Below are 23,796 nucleotides of genomic sequence, written 5' to 3'. Positions count from 1 at the left end.
ACCGCATAGTCACATATAGAGAATCTCCTACCAGTCTTTTTTGATATTTTTTGATATCAAAAAAGACGAGTAGGAGATTTTATTTATCACCCAATCCGTTCTTACATGCACAAATAGATAAATATAATTCTTTGCTGTAGATTTAACTTTTACTGAATATTATGGCGTAGTGATACATCCTTTTTTGACAGCAATTCAACCATTGCAAAGTCCTTTATATTGACCCAGTGTTTCCATCAAGGTCAACTGAATAACAATAGTTCATTTTTAATATTAAAAAAAAGTTACTTTTAATAAGAAATGAACTGTTCTTTGAAAATAAAAAAAGTAGTTCCTTTTCAACTGACCAATCTCCTAAGGAGATATCGCAGTAGATTATGAAATATATCACACAAACGATATCTACTGTAGAATGTATTATTGGGTGATAAACATAATTATCCCCTTACAGCAATGCTGCACTCCTATAAACCACTATAAATTGTATATCACTCGTAAATTGACTCTTAAAAGTGTCAATCTAAGCAATAATGGATTAACATATTTGTCTCAAATTATGAATCTAATCTGAACATGTCCGATTGATCTGTCCTATAGTCAATGTCAAGGTGGCAATTTCACTTTAATAAAAATATACCAAGATTCCTTCCAACCGACAGCCATCCCTGCTAGTCTTCTATAGTTCATTTTTTTGTAAAATGGATGCCATATTGCAGCTGTGTATATGGTGAAATGATTAAATTATAAACATATGTATGTGCATCTATAATCAACAAGAGCCAACTGTGTTTTCAATGGAAGGCTAACTTGCAGATGGGGAAGGGGAGACATTTGTAGTACCGGAAAAGACTCTGGAAGTAGCAGTATTCATGGAATTCTTACCACAACTGGGGGTACATGTAGCGAGTATCAATAACATCTTAAGAATTATTTTTCAATAAAGCAGGCATGTTCTTTTATTTAACAAAAATAGAAAACACACAGCGGTCAAGTCAAACAATAAAACTCTTCATAATTTCTGAATATTGTTTGAATTAAATAGTATGAAATAAATAATATATTTAAATTTTGAAAATATATACACATGTTGCTGCCGCACCACACAACACCCCACTTTGTATTGCATTAGGTCACATAACCTTTTGAAGTAACTGATACAAGAGCATTTGTTTAATAAACAAGAAAATTCGTGTATTAAATATCCTCTTAATTTCATGTAGACTTTGATAAACAAAATTAAATAAATCTCCCTTTCCGTCATCAAACATCAAACAAGGTCCGGTTCATTGGTTGACATAGTCTACCAGAAACATTCTGGAATCAGGTCGAGTAACTTCCCTTTTTTATACCGTGAATGTTGATTGGTGGGAATAATTGTCGTCCCATATAGATTTTATAGTATTGAAAGAATATATGGTATAAGGTATTATCACCATACCTGGGTTGGTTTAGACTACTACCCCACTACCCCCACCCCAACCACCTCACGCCCAAACACACACATTCACGCAAGAATCGGTTAGCTCGCGTTTGTTTAAAGTTTCAGAAAAGATGGATTTCAAAGAGAATCCCAGAATGTACTTGATAAGGTAGCAAAGCGTAATTACATAGTTATATATTGTCTGGTACGACATGGTGTATGCATATATATACGGATAGAAGGTCAGATTCCTGTGGTGTTAGTGAGATGAATTCCGTGAAATGAACCACCTTGTTATTGACGAAACAACCCCCTCCCGATTGCAAGATCCACAGGATGGTATGGATTTCTCTAAACACACCAACAGAGATATTCTCTTGTATGTTATGTGGAGAAGAAGTCTTCTGTGAAGGTATATATAGGATGGGGACAAACGCTAAGTATTTTGCTTGATCGTTTGTATAGGACAAGGAAGTGGTGTCACAAGAGTAGAAAATGGGGCACATTTTAACCCTAACCAACTGTCAAAATATGAGGGGAATTCAGCTGCTATCACTGCCAAATTATCCAGCAATGAATGCAAATCGAGCTTACGGAACACGAAATATAATCATCGAACAGTCCGAAACTGGCAGTGTATGTGGGTTTTAAGAAGGCTTTTGATATGTCAGACATCACTACAGTGTTGAGAAACGAATGTGAAGTACTCATTACTTCATGGATCGGAAATGTGGAGGTTATCCCAACACTTTGGATGTAAACTACAAGTATTTATCAATTCTTGTCTATAAGAAAGGTCCTCCGCAAGTTGACCCGATTGTACCCCAAACCAGTATGGTGGGAAAGAACACATCAAAATAAAAAAAAAATATGTGGCACCACCCGCATTCAAGCATTCATTACGCGTCATACGTTAGGGAATCCACAAGGCAAGCGAGATCGAGGGCATCCAGTGATGACTCGGAGAAGAAAGCGAGAAAACGAATTAAAGGCCATTTGTATCTCGTGGGGAGCAAAGAAATAGCCTTGGACCGTAATCTCTAGAAATCTATATCCGTTAAGGCCCTGTAGAATTCAAATAAGGACCTAGTGCTTTTTCCACTGAATCGCATTTGCGTAACACACTTTTAAAAGTTGTTTGCTAAATCTGTAGAAGCAACGAACATGAAACACCAAGCAATCGCCCAACCAACCCATTTACGGGTGTCGTTTCTTGTGATTGATGTGTAATCGTAGGCTAGTAATAGCTGATAGTTAAGCTGTTGATATATTTATATACAACTTATATAGGTAATATTTCACACAGTTGGAGTTTATCAACATTGTGGAAATCCTATGTCTGCTTTATCTACTAACATAAAGATACTACTGTCAATTATATTGAAATATATGTATTTTAAGAGACAACATTACAATACTCCAATAATCTCTTGTCTTAACAAATCTTCCTATATAACCATGTTAGTGAAATATTTCAGCCATCTTCAATTAAATAACAGTTAATTAGTTAATATGTATATGACGTAGGCAGAGGTTATCCCGACCTCGTCCACGAGGGCACTCTGGTGCACCGTTTTCTTGAATATAAAATATCGATACATTTTGAGTTAAGTGGGTCGTTTGAATAATTTTATTTCGTGGGAGTTAAATGAATATTATTTACAGCCACACACATTATTTTCATAGTCAAAGAGACTGCCGTAGACTTGAAATTCGTGAATATAATACAATTAGCTAATAATTACCTTTGCAAAAGATAAGTGGGCTAATTATCGACAATGGGTGGCCACCATGTAGCTCCTGCTTATGACATCCGTGTCTAAATTGATATCGAGTTTAGACAACCCGGTTACTGCATGACTGGGGTAGCCCGAGGTAATGACTGGTATAGTGTTGCCTGTTCGTTAGGATAGGACGAAAAACCGGAGTCTACCCATGTACCTGTTATCGGTCCCGAAGCAATAAACACGTGATCAAAATGTTTTGACGAGACGCTAAACCCCACCCCACCTCCTTTATTCTAGTTTAATCACAGTGTTGGTTGCTTTTTAATTTCAGTTTTAAAACTTTAGACCATCTTAACAAGTTTCACAGCTTTAATTGTTTTACTTTGTATATCTATTTAAACCGATGTCTTGTAGATTACTTAACATGTCAATGCTTCCGATCAATTTAAAGGTTTCAATTATTAGGGGACATTCTGGTCAGATTAGAGCATTCAAGTTTGCAAATTTATCTGCGTGTAACCGAATGACTTGATAGGTTAACAATGGTATAACTTTTCTAAATCGCCATCAATTTACCTTGCCGAATAAAGCTTATGGTCTATAGCTTTAGGGTGCCTCAAAGTCAAGGTGTATAATAGTTGTTACAGTTGCTACATTGTAGTGTTAAATACCCGACATCACCCTCGGCTTTGTCCACTAGTCGTGAGGGTTGGGGATTGGGAGTGGCTTCATAAGTGGAATAGCCTAGGACCCCTCTTCATCTAAATCCAGCATTGCCAACATCTCTTTTGTTTCCATGGTTGGGAGAGGAGAGAGTGGGTGGACCGAGACAGATCAGCGTTTGTTCGACCAGCATACGTTTTCTCTACTTTAAATGATATAATTTGAAATTGTGTGGGGGTGCGTAGGAGTACGATCGACACACACTTATTTGGCACCATATGTTATAACTTTCATTTTGATTGTTCATTTATACATTGCTTTCAAACCCTTGAGTAAAATTAAAATAATTTATTACTCCTGGCTTACACCATTCGAATTGATTTTATATGAACAGTACGCATTTAAAAGAAATCTTTGACGCAATCATATGGCTGGCATTCAAGATTTGAAGTAGAATTTCAGAGTTTTCCCTACACGTGACAAAAATCACGAAACCAGAAAGGAAGAAAGCCAGATATAAATCCCAATTTTCCTTTTTTTAAACATTTTAGTCAAATTGTTGTTGAACGTTACAATTAGTTGAGGTTATAAATGGCTACCAGACAAGTGTTTTTCTGCCATATTGTGTTCGGTTTGGCGGGAAAATGCCAACACCTGTCTTGAGCAGACGGAAAAAAATCTAGAATCCTTTTTTCATTTATTGTATTATTTTGCTAACAGCAAGTTTATATTGTGTAAATTTGACACTTTCTCTTGTTTATTCTTGTTGGCAAGCACAGGTGGATAACTGGATCCGGTTCTTAACATTTTTACTGCGTTTCTAGAATTTCAAGCAAGTGATCTTTTATTGCTACGTAAGTACTGCATGAGATGCTAAGGTAACTACGTCAATAACCTACGGCACAGGCAAGGTTGTAGGTCCTTCAAGGTGGCATTTTCCTGTCTTTTTTTTTATATAGTTTCACCCACTCGACATTTTTGCGTCTTACTATTATCACTGATGCGCCTATACTGCCATATTCAGGAAAATGGAAACTTTGGATACAATGCATACACATAAAGTTCTAAAAATAATTTGATGCGTGAAATGAAATAGGATTTAACATCTTACTTTTCTGCTACATCTGGGCTAATGCTAATCAGTGTGTTGTAACCTACTTATTCCGTATTCCATCTGGCTATGGTTCTTTTACATGCGCGCAAACTAATACACGGGCCTTCGTTTTTGTCCCATCCTAAGGACTAGGCGCTGTTCTTGCCAGCCCCCGCGTCCTGTATCTTTGACAAGGGGAAACCACACCAGAAAATCCCGAAGAACTCTCTTGTCCACTGCAGCTTCCTGGGTAGACCATGGGTATGATTTAGCCACCTGGTAAGATATCGCCAGTAAATGGCAGATGATTTTAATCAATTTAAACCCCAAATTTATTCCAATTTCCATTCTTTGGAAGTTTGTAGATATCAGATATCGACCGGGATAGAATATTACTTTGATACGTGCCAAAGTAATATACACAAGCCATTATTCTGTTTTCCTATCTAAAAATGGGCACTTATTATTCCTACCACTAACTTATTACTTATCCTTGCCACAGTTTTAAAGTTTATTTTTATTTAATGATGTAATTGCAGTCGTCGTTAGTTACGAGTTATTCGGTTTAGTTTATTATAACTGTCAGTTTATTGCGACAAAATCTGCAAGTTTTTACTTGTCAAGTTGTCATTGTAATTAATCTGTACTTTTACGCCCCATATTAATCGGTGATGTATTTAGTTTAGACTTATTGCAAGTGTAATAAGTTTTTATTCCTTATCATGTCTCACTTGAATACAACAAAAAGAATTACGAATGTGCCTAACTCAACCCGTCTTAATCCAATGTTATCATCATATTTTCATTCATTTTACATAAAAGGGAGTGCGATGGGTTTTAACGTCCTACTTTTTGAACCAACTGGGTTCATAAATACTACATACGCCATGCAGTGTGGTATGAGGGAAATTTTGCCGAAAGTGGCTCTACACGGAATCTCAGTGTTTCGTCCCATTAGAACGACTAGTCACTGTTCATCGCTAGACCCTCCCGGCTGCACCACTGAAACGCTATCGGGATCGAACACCGGATCTCCTGGTTAGTGAGCCAGCGCCATAGTCTTTGCCGACGACCCGAAGAACAAGGCAAGATTAATATATGTGAAGAATGTGCGCTATCTGCCACAAACTTGTATATACCATTTTAAACCGAATCAATTAGGAGAGTATGATTTTATTGTATACAGATACAGTTAAATGTATTTCAATATGATGCGTCTAACACACTATAAAAAACGAAGAATTTGTTCCATTTACCACAAAAAAAGGCCCACTACTTGAAATTGTATAAAAGATAACGAATATTTTGTTAGAAAAAAATCACAAAATTAATATGATAACTCATAGTTTTCATAAATATTTCCTTACTTTATTTACTTTTCATTTTTACTGGGTTTTTATTATGATTTTGGCATGATACGTGTATCATTTGGCCATATCTCTATCTTTTTTCGCATGTTTCCGCTATCTTCCATTTACTCCATTGGGGTATATTTTGTCAAATTTCCAGGGTTTCAAAATAACATCTTTTATCAAATTTAGCTCGGTAGTCGTGTATTTTGAGCACGGTGAACAGTCCATTTGCTGATTACACTATTTTGCTTAATATCGTTTTTTTAGGATTGTTCGAACTTGGTTTTATTTCATTTATACTGACAGTTTTCATCGATTGCATAGTTATGAGCTTCTATGAGGCAATAACCCTCAACACCCATTGACCATGGAAGTCGGTTCCCGCCAAGGAGTGTGTAACGACTCACCTGCCGAATTCGTGGGCCCTGAAAATGGCTGGCGCTGTAGCGTGCAGCCTACACCAGACCGTCTCGGCAATTCCTCGCTGCCTGCCTTGGACGCGAGTCTGTGTATAGCGGCCGCGGGTGCCGTACTTTTGTCTGCAATATCACCCTAGGTGGAAGCAGGCGTTAAAAACCTGACACCCCCCCCACACACACACACACACACCCACACACACACGCGCGGCTCAAGAAAAACAATATACAACATAACAAGTTTATGTTTGTCCTTGCATGTATACCGGAACAGAATTTGCAGAAATGTCTCAAACTGAACACGCAATGGAATATGAACATCTCGAGAGAGTATCGATAATACATATTGTAAAATTTACTTTTCAGTGCAAAATGTTAACAATATCTTTAGACCTTCTTCTGGTGACTGTTCATAACCATCCGTCAACGTGTGTTTTACACTTCTTGGAAACCCACCACTCACCATATAGTATCTAATGGAGAAAACAGGTACGACAAAACTGCATAATTTTAATATTATTCCACATATAGTAATAAGGGAACCGCGGTGGCTCAGTTAGTAAGGCATTGGCTCGCTAACCAGGAGGTTTCTGGATTTTGCGACGTGGTGCAGGACAGAGGGCCTGACAAGGGGGGTGGGTGGGCGCATAATCGTTCGGATGGGATGAAAAACCGAGGTTGTGTTCAGACATGGATGTGCACAAAAAATAACATTGGCTGGCGGAATTCGATATAAGAGTAGGTCGTAGCGCCGCTGTCCGTGCAAAATTTCCTCAAAGGACGTTAAAAGCTATTTTAATATAGTAATAGAACAAGGTTAATACACTAAGACAGGGTTTTCATAATTTTTTAAAATGGATATAAAAGGTGTCAATGACGTCGTGGTTGTATAAACTAAATCTGTTATTTATAGCGACGTTGGTATGTTGGTTAATCCAATCTGATTCTTCAGTTAATACACAGTCAATTAGGAAAATGCCCTTGTATACGTTTGTGTCTAGATCAAAGATTATCAAGTCTATTTACCTCCCCCCCCCCCCAAAAAAAAAACAAACAAACCCCAACCCCAGATCAAAGCAATGGATATACAATGTTGAAGATACCATTGCTACGAGCTTAAAAAATACAGAAACATTAACGGTCGTCATATTCGTAATTTTAATTGGGCTCCACCTTATGCATCAACGATCAATTTCACCATATTTTACAACATTTACGACCGAATAATCTGGAAATTCAATATACCCTAAAGAACATTCGAACAAACTTCACAATAACTCATAACTTTGAATGTAAAAGGAGCAAATAAAATTGATCAATCGCTGCAAATTTGAAAATATCTATAGAGCATTCACAAGAAATTACACATTCGAACATTGGGGAGAATGGCAGTCCGAAAATATATAAGCACGAAAGGACTGGGCTGGTAGTCAAACAGACGAATCAAGGGACACAAACAATCGTACTTTCGTCTGCAATATTTGTACCATCTATCTATCATTAGAATATGACATAATCAAATTAATAAATTTTTTAAACGTAAAACCCCAAAATTTTCAGCTTAATTTAATGTTTTAATTGAGCTACAGTCTGTTTTCCAATTTTGTTATTGTTACCTGGTTGCATTAAGAATGGGAATGGAAACGACATATTTAATCTTTCATGCATATTAAAATGCATCAGTTTTAAATATCAGTGTAGATTATTCTAAGAAGTTGTTGAAAGGTTCAGTATTGATGATGTCGACATAGTTTGCTTTTTAGTAAAAGTTATCAAAATAATAGACTTCGGTGCGTCTAAAAAAATACAGCTCTATCAAACCACAAAGGAGTCTGTCTGTCGCTATTCTGTCTATATTAAAGAATGTATACTTCATCAAAGCATATCATCTTGTCCATCAAGAACGAACATCAAGTCCAGTAACTATAATTGAAAATTCATAACATTATTATTTGTCATGTATTCTACTTCGCCCTTTTGATGTCAGGCATATGGTTGTCGTTTAACTTTGTGATCTATATTTCAAAGGTTAACTTTGTAATTTTACTAAAATCCACTTATTGCACTTGTTAATGATTTTATAAAACACGTTAGTGTTGTTAAAGATACATTATGGGAGATTAGATAAAGAGCTGGTAGTTCTCGCTATAATAGTTAAAAATTAGATAATGTAAAGAGAATTTGCTGAAAATTTCAGTCAAATTGATCCACCCTGAACGAGTATTTAGCGGTTGAATTTTGGGCCTAGCCTCGATCATCATTACTAAAGTCGGTACCATAAAAAAACATAGTCTCGATTATCCATTTTTTTGATTTAATCAGAAGCAGCAGAACGGGTTCTAATCCAGTAAATATCGCAGCCTAGCGATGCTATCGAGAGTTGATTATGATCTGGATAAGTTAAGTAATGTCTAATTAATAATTTAGATAACATTTCAGACCTAAAGAAAGACCTGCAATTGGCAGATTTTGCTCTTGCATAATATATGTTTAATTTGTGCTTTGTAGAAAAACTGCAAAATAAAATAAATAAAACCGTGGAATTAAAACATTCAATTCCTGGACTATCTACAGTCCTTATTTTGTTTCGTTTTGGGTTTTCACTTCCATACGATCCTAGGGACCTTTGAGACCTAGTGAGATTTACCATCCAGAAATAAGATACAAAACGCTCAAATTAATACGGTATACCATCAGATAAAGTAATATTTTCCATAAACTGGATTTCCAATGTAAAATCTATGTGTTCACAATGAAAGTGAATTTAAAGTAGGGATTTTCTGGGTCGTATGTAAGGCTGAGTAGGGTTGCTCCATAAATCAACCCATGTTGGAATAAACAACAATTAACAAATCGATCAAATTCATATATTGTATCCATTGGAATATTTGTCACACCCTAAGATTACTCTGTTTTTATTGACATCTTAATAACCGTTTAAGAACCTGTTATATTAGGTAATTGTTGAAATTTAAGAATCTGAGAATTGTAAAGTTATGCCTTTATTGATACTTCATCTGATCATTAATTGACATAATATACACTTTAGTTACTATGTACATACTTTCAAACCTATATACATAATCTAATCTAATCTCTATCTCATATAATATACTCTTTACATACTTTCAAACCTATACAAATAATCTAATCTCTCATATTAAAAATCTTTATATTTTTTAACTCATTTTATCTCACTGTTTTGGTTTGCAAATCTGGGTTGGTCGATCTCTGCATGTGAAATTGTAATATCACAGAAATGGCTTAGAAAGTTTGAATATATCACAAAACAGAAAGTCTTAGGTTACTCAATTGTGACACACCAATTTTCCGAAGATATATTATCTTGAGGTTTGAAGACGTCTGGTAAGTAGGGTTACAGCTCATTTCTGAAAGATATAAAATACAAAATCCATAAAATAATTCTGTCTAGAGCATAATTTCGTTTTATAGACATACTGACATCTGAATCTGACATACTTTCTTCAAAAACTGTGTAAATGAAATGAAATGGGATTTAACGCTCTACTGTTCTGCTCCGACTGGGCTAATGAAGACAGGCATACGCCATACAGTGTGCTATGAGGGAAATTTTGTCCGGACAGCGGCGCTCTTATATCGAATTCCAACTGTCAGGGGATCTTTTTCTGTGCACGTTAATGTGTATATAGGACCTCGGTTTTCGTCCCATGCGAACGACTAGACAGCTGTCCTTGTCAGCCCGCGTCCTGCACCACCGACAATAGGAAACCACGCCAGAAAATCCCGATGAACTCTCTCGGCCGACGTCGATACCGGGAGCGAACCCGCGACCTCCAGGCTAGCGAGGCAGTGTCTTACTCACTTAGCCACAGTGGCTCCTTGAAGACTGTGTTCAGATAGCGTGGAATTATAAACCAATCAAAATGCCTATATTGGTAAACGGGGCTTCGTTGTAAATTGTGGGAATTTTAAAACCCAAGGGTGGATCTGATGGATTTGAACTTATAGTATGCCTGTAGTAGGGAAAGTTTATATACATAGAACTGTTAAAGAAAGTAAATTGGATAATAATGTGGTGTAATTAGAAAACAAAAATTGTAATCTATTTTAGATTAGATTGTTCTATATTTTGTAAAGAATATTTCGAATACCCTTAGTAGAGAATCCAAAAAGGGCTTCTGCCACACATTAGTCTCTGGTGCCAAAACAACAGAACAACTGCATGTCAATGTTCTACAGACCATTCCTTTGGATATTTGTTGCCGTTGCGATAATAGTTTCGTAAATAGCTGTTTTATTTTTGGAATATCTATGGCAATTACTTTAAACAGATAACATACTGTATTTTATAAAAGAATCAACTACATTACCGATACAACTTATTATCGTTTAAGACGTTGTCTGCACTGTAACAGAGTGACATCCGGCTATCATTAGCGAGTTATCTAGTAGCGTACACCAACTTGATCAGCATGTTAATTACTTAGTTAAAATGTAGCGGGAATTTATTTACTGACAGACGTCGTAAAAAATAATTAAAACCAAAATAATAATTAACTTCCGGTGCTGTTTTTAGACTATTGGCCAGACAGCAAACCATAAAACCTACGTTGTATTTTGATTGGGGTAGAGTGATTAGATTTTGGGTTGCCCAGAAAGTTGTTGTCTAGATGTTCGGATGTGACTAAAATACGCGGCACATCTGTTTACACATTGTCTTTTTGTCTTTAAAGAACGTTTGACCGAATATGAGTAGGCCGAACATCACTCTCTATTCTAGCCCCCCCGTCGCATTGCCGACATAATCGTAAAAATATCAAAACATGCATGTTAGCCCCATATGATCGAAATTTTGTGGTGACGAGAGGTTTAGCTCCGTTCCCGCCAACAATTTGTAATGTATCCAATTTTAAGTATCTCTTCAATTAAAATCGTCCAAAATAACCCAAACTTTGAGATCGTAGTAAGATCCTCCAGCTGCCCTTTTACTACATGGTTTGCAACTATCCGGACAATCTCCCAATCTGAAATCTGTTTCCCGATAATCTACTTTAGCTACGGTCCAGGACATTTAAAAAAAATCTAGTTAATATAATACTGCTCTACTAATAATCTGGGTTTTTTTCTGTGCAGATAAATTGTTGATGCTAATATATATAATATTTAATGATATTCTTTGAAATTTTTAAGTAGGGTGGCAGGAATGAAAATTATTAGTTATTACTGAATGAACCACTTGATCGCTGAATTACCATTACACCACTGGTTTCCAACCATTTCTGTAGAACAATGGTGTAAACCTTAATGTTTAACAGCTGTTAGTTTGACGGAAATACATCGACCATTACCATACTTTCATAAACTATTTATAATAAACTAGTATAAATATGTAGTTTAGTTGTGTATACAAAATACTGTTTGAACAAATCACAGTGTGTATATGATGTGCAAATGTATATATTTTTGACACACGCTATTTGATTACCGGATTTTATTAACGTACATTCATATCGGTAAATGAAATGGTGTTTAATTATTATTATTATTATTATTGTTCGATTTATATAGCGCTTCATTACACGTATAATGGCCTACTGTTCTGAACCGACTGGGCTAATAAATCCGTGCATCCGCCATACAGTGAGCTATGAGGGAAATGTTGCCGGGACAGCAGCGTTACGGCCTAGTCTTATAATGAATTCCAACTGCCAAGGTTTATTTTACGTGCACGCCAATGTGTCCTCGGTTTTCGTCCCATCAAACGACTACTTATGATTATAATTAACATAACGTGTAAGGGAAGCTGATTGTGTTCATCAGATGAATGAGTATTTTTATGTATAGAAATTAGCAAACGAAGAGCCATTTCTCTAAATAGATTACACTGCGGTTTTTGCAGTGTGTGCATTCCACCGAATTTACTGAAATAGTTTTGCTAATAAAAAATACTGATGATAAGGTGAAATCTCTATTCAAATATGTGATTATAACCTTTACAGTTGTTGGCATATTTTCGCAGAAATAGTTCCGTAAATAAAACCCATACCACGTTCAAGTCATTGAGAATCTGATTTATTTGAAGATTTAACTTTTTGACGAATGAATGATGACTTCTTGCTTGCTTCATTTACCGTCGTTTTTTCTTGAGGCGGTGCTCTGTCGGTTTTCATGATGTTTCATTCAACGCCTTGTTCGCTATCCTAAGTTGAGAGTTTATGACAGGAATGTAAACTGGCACCGTGGTGCATGGCTCACCTTTCAAGATATTTTTATTCTAAAGATTAAACATGGCAATCCGGATGCTAATAGCTATAGAACGAGAATATTAGCTGATGCTCATGGAACTATTATGACCAACCCATTCGATAAACAGCACCTTTGGCGTCTTGTCTTGGTTGCAGAAAATTGGAAATGTCATGCACGGTCTTATTTTATTTTCTTTTAAAAATCTCTAGAAGCTCACTTCACGAGGGCGCAGTATCATAATATGACAGCCTAAAAATATTATGGGTTCATAATATCTTCGATGTCTTTGTTTATTACGATTTAGACATTTTCTGCCTCATTTTATACCCAATTTCTAAATCGGTTCGGTAACTCCCGAGGTGTTTAACCGCAATGATACACCATTTGAAAGTTTTGGCGCGTTTGACCTCGATGATTGAAATTTAAGCTATTACTTAAAATGTAGGAGTGAAAATGTTCACCTACAGCAAAGGGAGAAAAAAAAGTGTAACGTGGCCTGACAGTGTTACTAAATCAATCGAATAGTTAATAAATAATACTGTTCTCAGGATATCACATCTCTTCAGTTTGTAACATTGTTCTTTGATTAATAGGGTCAAACGGCAAAGGCTACCGTGTTAATTATAGATCTTGTCTGTTTATTTGGAAATTAGAATTCCAGACGTTATATTTAAATTGCTACAGTACGTATGTATTATAGATTATATCTATATAGTTACATAATGGTGTAAAGTGAGATTACAAGGAATACATGATTTGTGATGGGTGGATAACCAATTTGTCTTTCTTTTTACATGTCTTGACGGTAACAATGTTGTGGCTAGGACTTATTATGTAATAATTCTACAGAAATACGTTTATATCAATAGACATAGAATAACATCTCAGTATTAAAGTCTTATATAAGACAATTTTTTCCTTATCGTTTGACATATTATGGATGCATGGAATTCCAACCGAACGTAGAAATCGGCGGTAGATTTGTTAAGATTACTGTTGTAGAAAGGATGAACGATTTTTCCACTCAAATTACAAAGACTTCTCCTCTATCCGGGTTATCTTCAACACGATGTGCGTGTCAAGATCAATCCCTTGGCATCGAATTCAAGTTCACTGCATTTAAATGTGATCCCATCTCTCATATCCGACAAAACGATTTGTTTATTTAAAGCTTGGGAATATAGAAATAAGTCAACTTGTAAGAGTCGCTTTACAGGATGATATTAGTGGAAATATTTTATTCATATCTCCACAGACTGGTTTATAGGGGTTTAATCAATAAAAATAAAGGTGTCCATCAGATTATTAAAACTAATACCTGGGACTATTGAACGACCACTATGAGACTATTGAACGACCAACAACACATGGGATTATTGAACAACCTCTAAGACTATTGAACGTTCAGACCACTAAGAAGTGGAACTATTGAACCTTCAGACTATTAAACCATGAGGCAGTTGAACCTTCAGGCCACTAAGACATGGAACTATTGAACCTTCAGATCACTAAGACATGGGATTATTGAACCCTCACGGGACTATTGATCCTTCCGACATGGGACTATTGAACCTTCAGATCACTAAGAAATGTGGCTATTGAACCCCACGGGACTATGGAACCTCCAGACTATTAAACGACGAGACAGTTGAAACTCAAGACTATTAAACGACGAGACCGTAGAACCTTCAGGCTATTAAACCATGAGACAGTTGAACCTTCAGACTAACGAGACAGTTAAACCGTCAGCCTATTAAACCATGAGACGGTTGAACCTTTATGCTTTTAAACCACGAGATTGTCGAACCAAAAGAGATTACTTGAGTATAAACAGATATGTATGTTTTGACGTTCAATACAATGAACTCGGTAATTTAATTTTTAAAACGTCTTAATTGGCTAGTGACATAGATATTTCTTATCCAAGTGAGATATGGCTTACGATACTTCATTGGTAAGAATACTAAGTAAGTAATACTCAACACGATACCGAAACAACATATAAACATAAGAAATAGATCTTTCTTAATCCCGTAATATTAATTTTAGGCGTATAAATGTCCACTGGAAGTTGAACAGCACTTACAATTGTCGATATCATGCAATATAATTATTTACTTTAAGATTAAGTGTCCATTTAATTGCTTCTAATGTTTAAAACAGGGTAAATCTATGTTTATTGGAACTTTTCACACGAGGTTACATATCATTACTAGCATTTGTTTTTTTAGATTTTAAAGGGTTGCGTTTATTTGTTCGGACACTTCTTGTTATTTCCTTCAACTAAACCCCAGCTAAGATTTGACGATTCAGTAATAGATTCCGTATTAAATGAGTCTGAATTTTCAGACCATATCCACTTTCATTCATGTAAAATACTTGGCTGCCCTTTTACAAAAAACAACAGAAATATAATTACATTAAAATGATCTGAATTTCAAATGATAACAGAAATTTGTTCAGCTGAAATTTGCGCCCTGAAATACATTGGAGTGGCCTTTTAGAAGAACACCCAAATGTCCGATTCCACTCTTGTTAAAGGCTTTTTTCTTTGTGTGAAACGCATTGTTGAGAACCGAGTGCGTTTTATTGTAGACATATAACGGATTTCCGCATTGGACGGATTAAAACTGGACGGCCCATCGATTATTTTTTGAAAACAGAATAGAAAATAAAATATTTTACAAGTATTATATAATCCTATTCATAAGTTTTATAAAATCCTATTCATAAGTTTTATAAAATCCTATTCATAAGTTTTAATACTAGATAATTAATTAGATAAACAGTTTAAAAGGTGAATTTACATTGCCAAGGTGTTTTGTGTGTAAAAGTGTTGAAAATTCCAAACCACAATATAATATCCTGATTTTACTGTTACTTAATGTATTTTATGTTCTCATTTAAAATGTATTTAGTTACAACGAGTAGGATATCTTCTTTGGTATCTGATTTTAACGACCACATTCTGGTTTTATTTGGCGATGGTATCTATTTAATTACAAGCTAATCCACAAATTACAGGTAGACCCCGTTAAAAAAGAACTCGTGAATTTCGAACATTAACTGTACGATAACAATAACATGATGCTCTAACTATAACAATAAAAACAACTTTACACCTTGGCGTTGGCTAATTATCTCGTTTATATCATTAAGTAGCTCTCTTAAATATTTATTTCTTTAAGGTGACATTCTAAACTCGCCTAGCTTCAGTAATTGCATGTTGGAATTTGGGAAGCTGGTGAGTTTCATCAAACTCAATCGCACTCACTCTCCCCTTGCTATTGCAGGAATGTAGAATTTCACGACCCGGTATTCCATGAATTATGTTCCTGTCCTGATACCAAAACACACCATGATTACATTTCATCAAAAGAGGTGACGGGACAAAAAATGTTTGAAACGAGAGTTTGGAGGACTGGAAATTAGAAACCTCCCACGTCGATAGGTTTACTTCATTAGTATAGGCAAACATAGGCCATATTACACATACATTTTAATTCAGATTATACCCGGCGTTTGTCGCCTTCTTTATAATCTAATTATTTCCTTACTGACGCAGGGTTGCTAATCCAAACATGTAAATAGATTCTAGAGGATACAGTAAATTGATATAGATGACCACTAATATTTTTTTTCGAGAGGAGTTTTCACGATCCGCGAATAAGAGTATATCAACAATTTGGTACACCGTTGTCATTAATAACAGCCGCCATCAACTGAGACATTGAATCAAAGTGAAGCGAAAAGACATCCTTGTGTTATACCCTCTTCTAGCCGCAGGTTATTGCATTATTTGATTTTCTTTACGCAAAGCCGACAATCTGCTTTTGGTGAGGAATCTAATCAAATGAAACCAAATCATTGGACCTTGAACCGCCCACATAATGTTTCCACTGAGAAAATAGCCCTTCTGAAATTTAGCAAATAACTGAGAAAAAAAAGAAACTGTGTCACCCCAAACATGACTGATTTTATGAAATAACTTCAGACTTATCTTAAGCCTAACCACAGTCAATAAAAACTCGTTATCATGGTGGATTTCTTTTTTCTAAATGAACATGTTGATCAATATCCAGTTTCACTGTCACCAAAAAGGATTATATAACAGATTTTAACTATTTTGATAAGATTTCGTTGTTAATAACGTGCTAGTAATTCTATCTATTTGAACTTTAAGCATTTCTTCATTGAGGGGAAAACAGCCCTTTATGTTAAAAAAAAAATTATCAGTGCATCGATGAGTTGTCTAAATGAAAAAAAAACCGGTGAGAATTCTGCATTTTTACATTTTAAAAAGTGACATTCAACGTGCCTTAAAAAATGGAGATTGTTTAATATTTTAACCCGCATTTGTTGAAATAACGCGAATATTAGAAGGTAAGGGTAAGGTTAGTAACCGGGATATGTATTTCAAAAGAAATGAGCGATGTGTGCGTGTGTGGTATAAGAAAGAGAGGAAAGACATGCAATTTGTTTGTCACTTACACATATGTCCTTAACAGAAAGGTTGAGATCACTCAGAACACCAATTTTAATGAGAGTTTGCAAATTTTGGTATAAGTCTTAAACATTAGGGTTTGAAGTTGCTTCTGTTGGCCCCGTCTTCATTAGCCTGGATAGAGCAGAACAGTACATTAAGCCCCCTTTTTGTGGATTTCTGAACAGGATTAGGTTTTCTCGTGAATGAATCGGTTTCATTTCTAGAAAAGAATCAATTTTTTCTTAATGCATTTCAGTAGAGAAGAGTTTCTTATAAGAGCCCATTATTGCTTTACAGCCATGTTGACGAGTTATTACTGGCAAGGCCGTATAATAAATCATTTATATTGTCAAGTTATTAGAGAGACTATAAAAATGAGAGACTTAATGGATATATCACATAAATTGTCTATAGATATTAAATGAAAGTTTATACCCATTACATAACCCTCAAACCACTATCATTAGAAGCCAAAAGCCGCTAATCGTAAATATAGAAGTGAGTAATTTATCCCTAAATTTTGGGAATTTGGTGTTTCCAGATTAAGATGTGTGATAGTGTCGTTCAGAAATCGTTTAACGTTTATATCGCAGGACATATTGTGATTTCCAGCTATTAAGAAGTTGATATAACGTCACATGATGTCTGTTTAGACTACTTAATGATAGTCGTAAAATATTTACTTTTGATAAATTTAGAACTAAGTTCTCACAAATTTCTGCAAATTAACTGAACGCAGATGCCAGATGTGGAAGATGCCGAAGTAGAATTCTCTGAAAAAAATCCCCACCATCTGTATTCTTAGAGCAAAGATCACGTCGAAGAGAACTGAAATTCTATAATGAATGGATAAAAAGCAGACATGATTTAAAACGCACGTGTGGTGGGCGTTGCCGTTTGAACTGTGTGCGAAAGACAGCTAAGCTAATAGAAGTTTTCTTTTTTTTTGTATTAATTGAAGAATAATCAAAAAAGCCATGTTTTTATTTTATTCAATTGCATTTTTGAAGAGCGAATTCAAGAGGATTACAGTCCAAACGCATGAAGTTAGTTTCGTGTCGTATATGCATTTACAGTTATTAGTCTTACTAAGGATTTATATGTCACATAAACCCTTGTTTGGGCGGAACACAAATTTGAGAGTGCTTTAAGATGGGCCGATAAACATTTTATTTATTTAAATGTTACAGGAATGAGGTCTGACATTTTTCTAAAATAGTGATGTTGACTATTGGAATAAAGAAAAATATAAACCTATGTAAAATACCAGCTCAATGTTCGTGGATAGATCTTAATTCTCGTTAAACCAGAGAAATAAAGATGGCGGCGTGAACTCGGTAGAAAATAAAAGTGAATTTGAATAATATTTGGCCAGTTTGCTTTTTATCATGTATAGTCTTATATTTCCAAAATATTGGATATGTAACGATATTGTGTTGCTGAATTTCGCATCTTTTGTTTCTAATTAACAAGGAAAGTGTTTTTGTTATATTTATATAATAATGCATTTGATTATCTTATCAAAACTTCATTACTTGACTGAATAAACTCGAGGTATGACATCCGATAATGCAAATTCTTGTGTGTCTGTAACTTTGGCTAAGTGATAGCAACAGCGTCGTTGGCGATTTATCAAATTAGTAATGTACGCGTAAACCTCTTGCTTATCCAATCTCTCACTTACAAAGAACACAATAGAAATTTACCCTTCCAAACATTATGGCACTTAAGGTGAAATAATATAAACATTTTCATATTCTCATTTCAAAACATTTGTGTTCACATGACACTACAAATGTGTGTTTCACCTGTTGAAGACGTAACTTGTATTGTTTAAGATTACACCCTCGTCATTCTTTTGCGCCTAACTTTCATTGATAGAATTTTCTTGGCGTTTCCTTTCCAGTGGTGATTGCCGTATTAACATGGCGATCCCTCTCCATCTTGTTTACTTAACCGGAAACAACATTATCAGCTGGTATTGAACACGCGCCACACATGGAGTCGGATTTCTGAAATTTCGAGAGATGACGGAAATCCTTAATGGCTTTATATTATGAAGACATGAAAAACCTAAACGAAATGTTTTCTTAGTTCAAGACAGTGTTTCTTTTTATGTTTTGGATATTTCCGTTGCACTTTATTTAAAGTAAGAATCTCCTTAATTCCGTTTTGATATTATCATTAACACATATTTCAATACTTCTTGACGTATTAGATTTAGCTGATATATCAAATTTGGAGTGATATATTATTTTTGGAGTAAACTTGTTTTGCAGAAAAATATTATCAAAATGTATCATGTTATCAACAGTTTGTTCGCGGCTGTTACCTAAGGACTATCTTATGAAAACCTGATAAAATGTCACAATAGCCTTGTATTATGCGAATATCAACGACATTTGCTGTCAAACACTATACACGTACATGTTTTTACTAACAAGCAAACGAAGCAAGACTCCAGCTTTAAGAGAAATAGGGAGATAACATAATATGCGACCCCTTTTTATACGTCTGCATATTAGTGGGGGCGTATTATACCGACCCTCTTTATCCCCCCCCCCTTTTAGGTGACCCCCAATCAACAGTTGTTACCGGATTTGTTTGTGCAGATTTGGTGTCATTATACGAACCTTATCGGTATTCTGCGTTATTTGACCTTGTGTTCCAGACTTACGCCCCATATTTCAAAGACCCTATTTTTAACGGTGGGAAGCATTGGGGTCATACCTCTTTACGAAAGCATTGCGAAAGCGTAAGAAGCTACATATTTATTTTTTTTCTCCAAATTTGGTGAGAAGCAATAAGACTGTGAGTCGATGAACCCTATTGTTTTTACCTGGAGTATGAATCCTACTGATTTTCATATTTTGGTTAAAGCATTAGGATCGGAAAGGATGAATCAGCATTCTATGTATTTTGTTCAAGAGTTATTTTACTTATCTGGAAAAGCTTGTGAACTACGATAGAGATCATATTTTTGAAGGCATAAACGGCCCTTATCTAATTTGGTCAACTGCCTTTTTGATAAGTTGTTGCCTATTTATTTTTTACGATACATACATGTACCTCTTATGTGTAGTTGCTTTGGGCGTGGCTATCTTTCCATATGGAGTAGTCTAAATTTAATTCTATTTCTTAAAAAAAGGAATATATACCGTGTAACAAGCAATGTAGATTATAATTACTATATAGGTATATCCCATGATAGATGCCCCTCACATTCCAGCGCCTACATTCTTGCAACCTTGGCCAATCTGTTATATAGATGCTGATGGTATAATATTAAGAATGAAGGGAAGGCTATTGTTTGTTTATAAGCTGTATCTTATAACAATGTAATCAACAGGTGTTAAACAGGTAGATATAGATAGATGGTTTATCATTATATACCATTACTTACCATCAAATACCTGGAGAAAGGTTAGCTCTATAGAGATCATTCAATTCCCCACCCATTATCTATCTACATACGCCACAGATACCTATATTATTGTAGTCTTGTAAACCTATCACCCCAAAACAAGATCTATTAACATGGACGTAAAAAAGAATATTAATTTTATTGTGAATCTTAACGTTTCTATTAGAGAATTTCATTTAAAGGAGCTAACTCGCTAATATTTTGGATCTAGAAATTCACACAAATGAGTCGCAACGTATATAATAATGTAATGTTAATGTATATAAACTGATTTACATTCAATCGTTTCTATTTTTACTGCAATTTCTAATCAGTTATGTTCGGCGAAATACGCCAGAAGTCTCAAACCGATAGTATTTATTGCGCATGCTCTCCAGATAAGAATATGACGTCACCGTTTGACATGACTTGTGGAATATATCTAGCCTCTTTCTACGAGTCCCTTGTTTAAAATGTTTTATAATCGGTAACCTCGTCCAGAAGAAGAATATATCCCATCTATCTAATAGAATGTCCCATAAAGGAAGAAGAAGAAGAAGAAGAGGAAGAAGAAGAAGAAGAGGAAACTTAATTGAATAAAAGCCTTACATAAATAAAATAACTGTATACACGAAACAAACACACAAACATGCATACAAAATTACACAGAGATATAAATGTATTGTACACGTATATAACAGCTCCTAAGCATTTTAATAATTTTGAATTTTTATTCTGCATCAATATAAATTGCATAAGAAAACAATGTAAAAAGCAATGTAGTGTGCTTTTTAACGTTGAATTTAGGGATTGTTGCTGGTGATCAAATTAGTTGAACTTTTATTTATAAGAAAAGTAACAACCCCGGAAATATTTCCCACCTACCTAATTAGAAGAAAAATGTAGAATTAATTGAACTTCAGATATACGTAATTAATTATTCCAACATCCTTAATTTCTGGCAAAAGTTGGGCAATTCCTTTGAAGATACAACCCAAAAATTCTAGTTATGTCAAAACGGAACAAGCTATTAGAGATCGGTGAACCCAATTCTTTATCGAAACGTAATAAATAGTTTCTAAATACATTTCATAAACCTTTTATGATGCGGACATTATGAAGAATGGCATGCAACATATATATTACTGGAATGCGAAGACTAAGATGCAATTGCATTTTTGTGCAAGTAACAAAACAAAAATCACAAATTCTTGTCTAAATTTAAAATTTCACTTAAGTCATCAAAGTGTATCGAGGAAATACGCCCTTTAAGACAATTAGGTTAGTTGATGCCTTTAAGTGCAACATGTAAGTGCTAATATTTAATTTCAAATACACCGGCACAAGTATTACTTACTCAACGTTATGTAATGGCTTGAAATATGGTCCACCTTTTAACAGTGACTGATATTGTTTCCGCGCTACACTCAAATTAAAAACACCGAACAGACGCCTACAAGTTCCTGTTGTTGGCAGTAAATATTTACGTTGGGTTTGATAGGTGTTAAGTTGTTGACATTGGATATGTATTTTTGTATAATACAATTGTCTAAGTTCCCATATACGTCAAGCATGTTTATTTATATTTATACATATGATATTTTTAAGTTAAAGGTTTGCATGAAATGCATAAACTTACAGCATGAATTGAATAAAAAATCTTTGAAACCGGATCCGCACAGAATGGCCGGATATTCACAAAACTTCAATTCTGCAGTAAATGGAGGAATTTGGTAATGTAACTAAATGGGAAGCTACTGCCTACATGTGGGCTGTTAAATGACTAGAACAAAAATATTAATGGTTAAAGGGAAAACCCGAAGAATCTCAGAACACTTTAGCATTGTCCCAAGCACCTATATCAACGTCCAGTTGTCCAGTGGCAGAGTCGAAGATGGTCGAGTTGAAGAAGAATCTGATCCTCTGTCAGAATGTTACGCGATCAAACCAAGACTTGGTCGTTTGACAACGTGAATTGGAAGGATGCATTGATCTAGGCCTAGCGGAAGATTTTATGTGATTTGATGAAAAATATGCTAATAGTCATATAAAAATAAACGTATGTTAGTCTAAATAATATGATAGGAGTATTGTATGGATGGGGCATTATATTCCTGTCTTTTCCCATTTTAACACCCAACGAGGTATTAAAGATAACCCGGGTAATAGATTTTCGCAAGGTCTGCTAACTTTTGTCCCTTTTGAGACTCCATACATATTTAATACATTCAAGTTTAAAGAGAATAATAATAAAGAAAGAATAGACGCTTCCCACCATTAAAATATAGACTTATCAACACGGTATAATATTCCCTCTCTTTATCTTATCAACAGTCTTTCATGTGCCCATCTAAATCTTCGCCTCGTAAAATCTAAGTACAGTCGTTATATATCATCATACGTACAGTTGACAATTATTTGTATGGTCCTGTGTATCAGGACTAAGTAGCCATTATTTATATCGTCAATATCACGGTGTTTGCATGAAATATAAGCTGGGATGACTGTCGCTACACCCCAAAATAAAATTAGATGTAATTTATCTTAGCTGTAAAGAGAGAAGAAAACATGCCCCTTACTGATCTCTCTGATAAAATATGTTGTTGATGATCAGATCGTGAAATGTCGCAGGATGAATTAGAATTAACTCAACGAGTTTCAACGGTTTTGCCATGCATACAAAATTTGTATTTTATGTCAGTTTATGGAGAATGTGTAAATAGGTGATAATTGATTGAAAATGGCTATGATGTTAAAAACGTAATTATATATAATAATATAAATACAACAGACATGTGTACGTCTCCAATACATGGGAAGTGGTATTATCTGTTCTAAAATGAGGAGGCGTGGTCCGTCTCGTGCACTATGCAATTCACTGAGGTTAACATACTGGACGTTTTCTAAAGTTCCGAGTCGAGAAATCCAATGCTATTTTACCACATTCAACGAACGTATTCTGGGAAGTCAAGACAGTATAGGGTATGAGCATAAAATATGCGCTTATC

General features: G+C 35.1%; 1 long non-coding RNA gene across 1 annotated transcript; it reads right to left on the bottom strand.

Moving 5' to 3' along the window:
• Positions 1–9,750: 9,750 nt before the first annotated feature.
• Positions 9,751–19,336, bottom strand: LOC126818909 (uncharacterized). Its single transcript, XR_007679404.2, has 2 exons — positions 19,194–19,336; positions 9,751–10,060 (listed from the first exon to the last, which is right to left on the bottom strand). It is a non-coding gene; the product is annotated as an uncharacterized LOC126818909 (long non-coding RNA).
• Positions 19,337–23,796: the final 4,460 nt, after the last annotated feature.

The sequence above is a fragment of the Patella vulgata genome, chromosome 4 (assembly GCF_932274485.2).
Source record: "Patella vulgata chromosome 4, xgPatVulg1.2, whole genome shotgun sequence".
NCBI lineage: Eukaryota > Metazoa > Mollusca > Gastropoda > Patellidae > Patella > Patella vulgata.
Note: the sequence above shows the minus strand (reverse complement) of the source record. Positions and strands in the feature narration are given on the sequence as shown.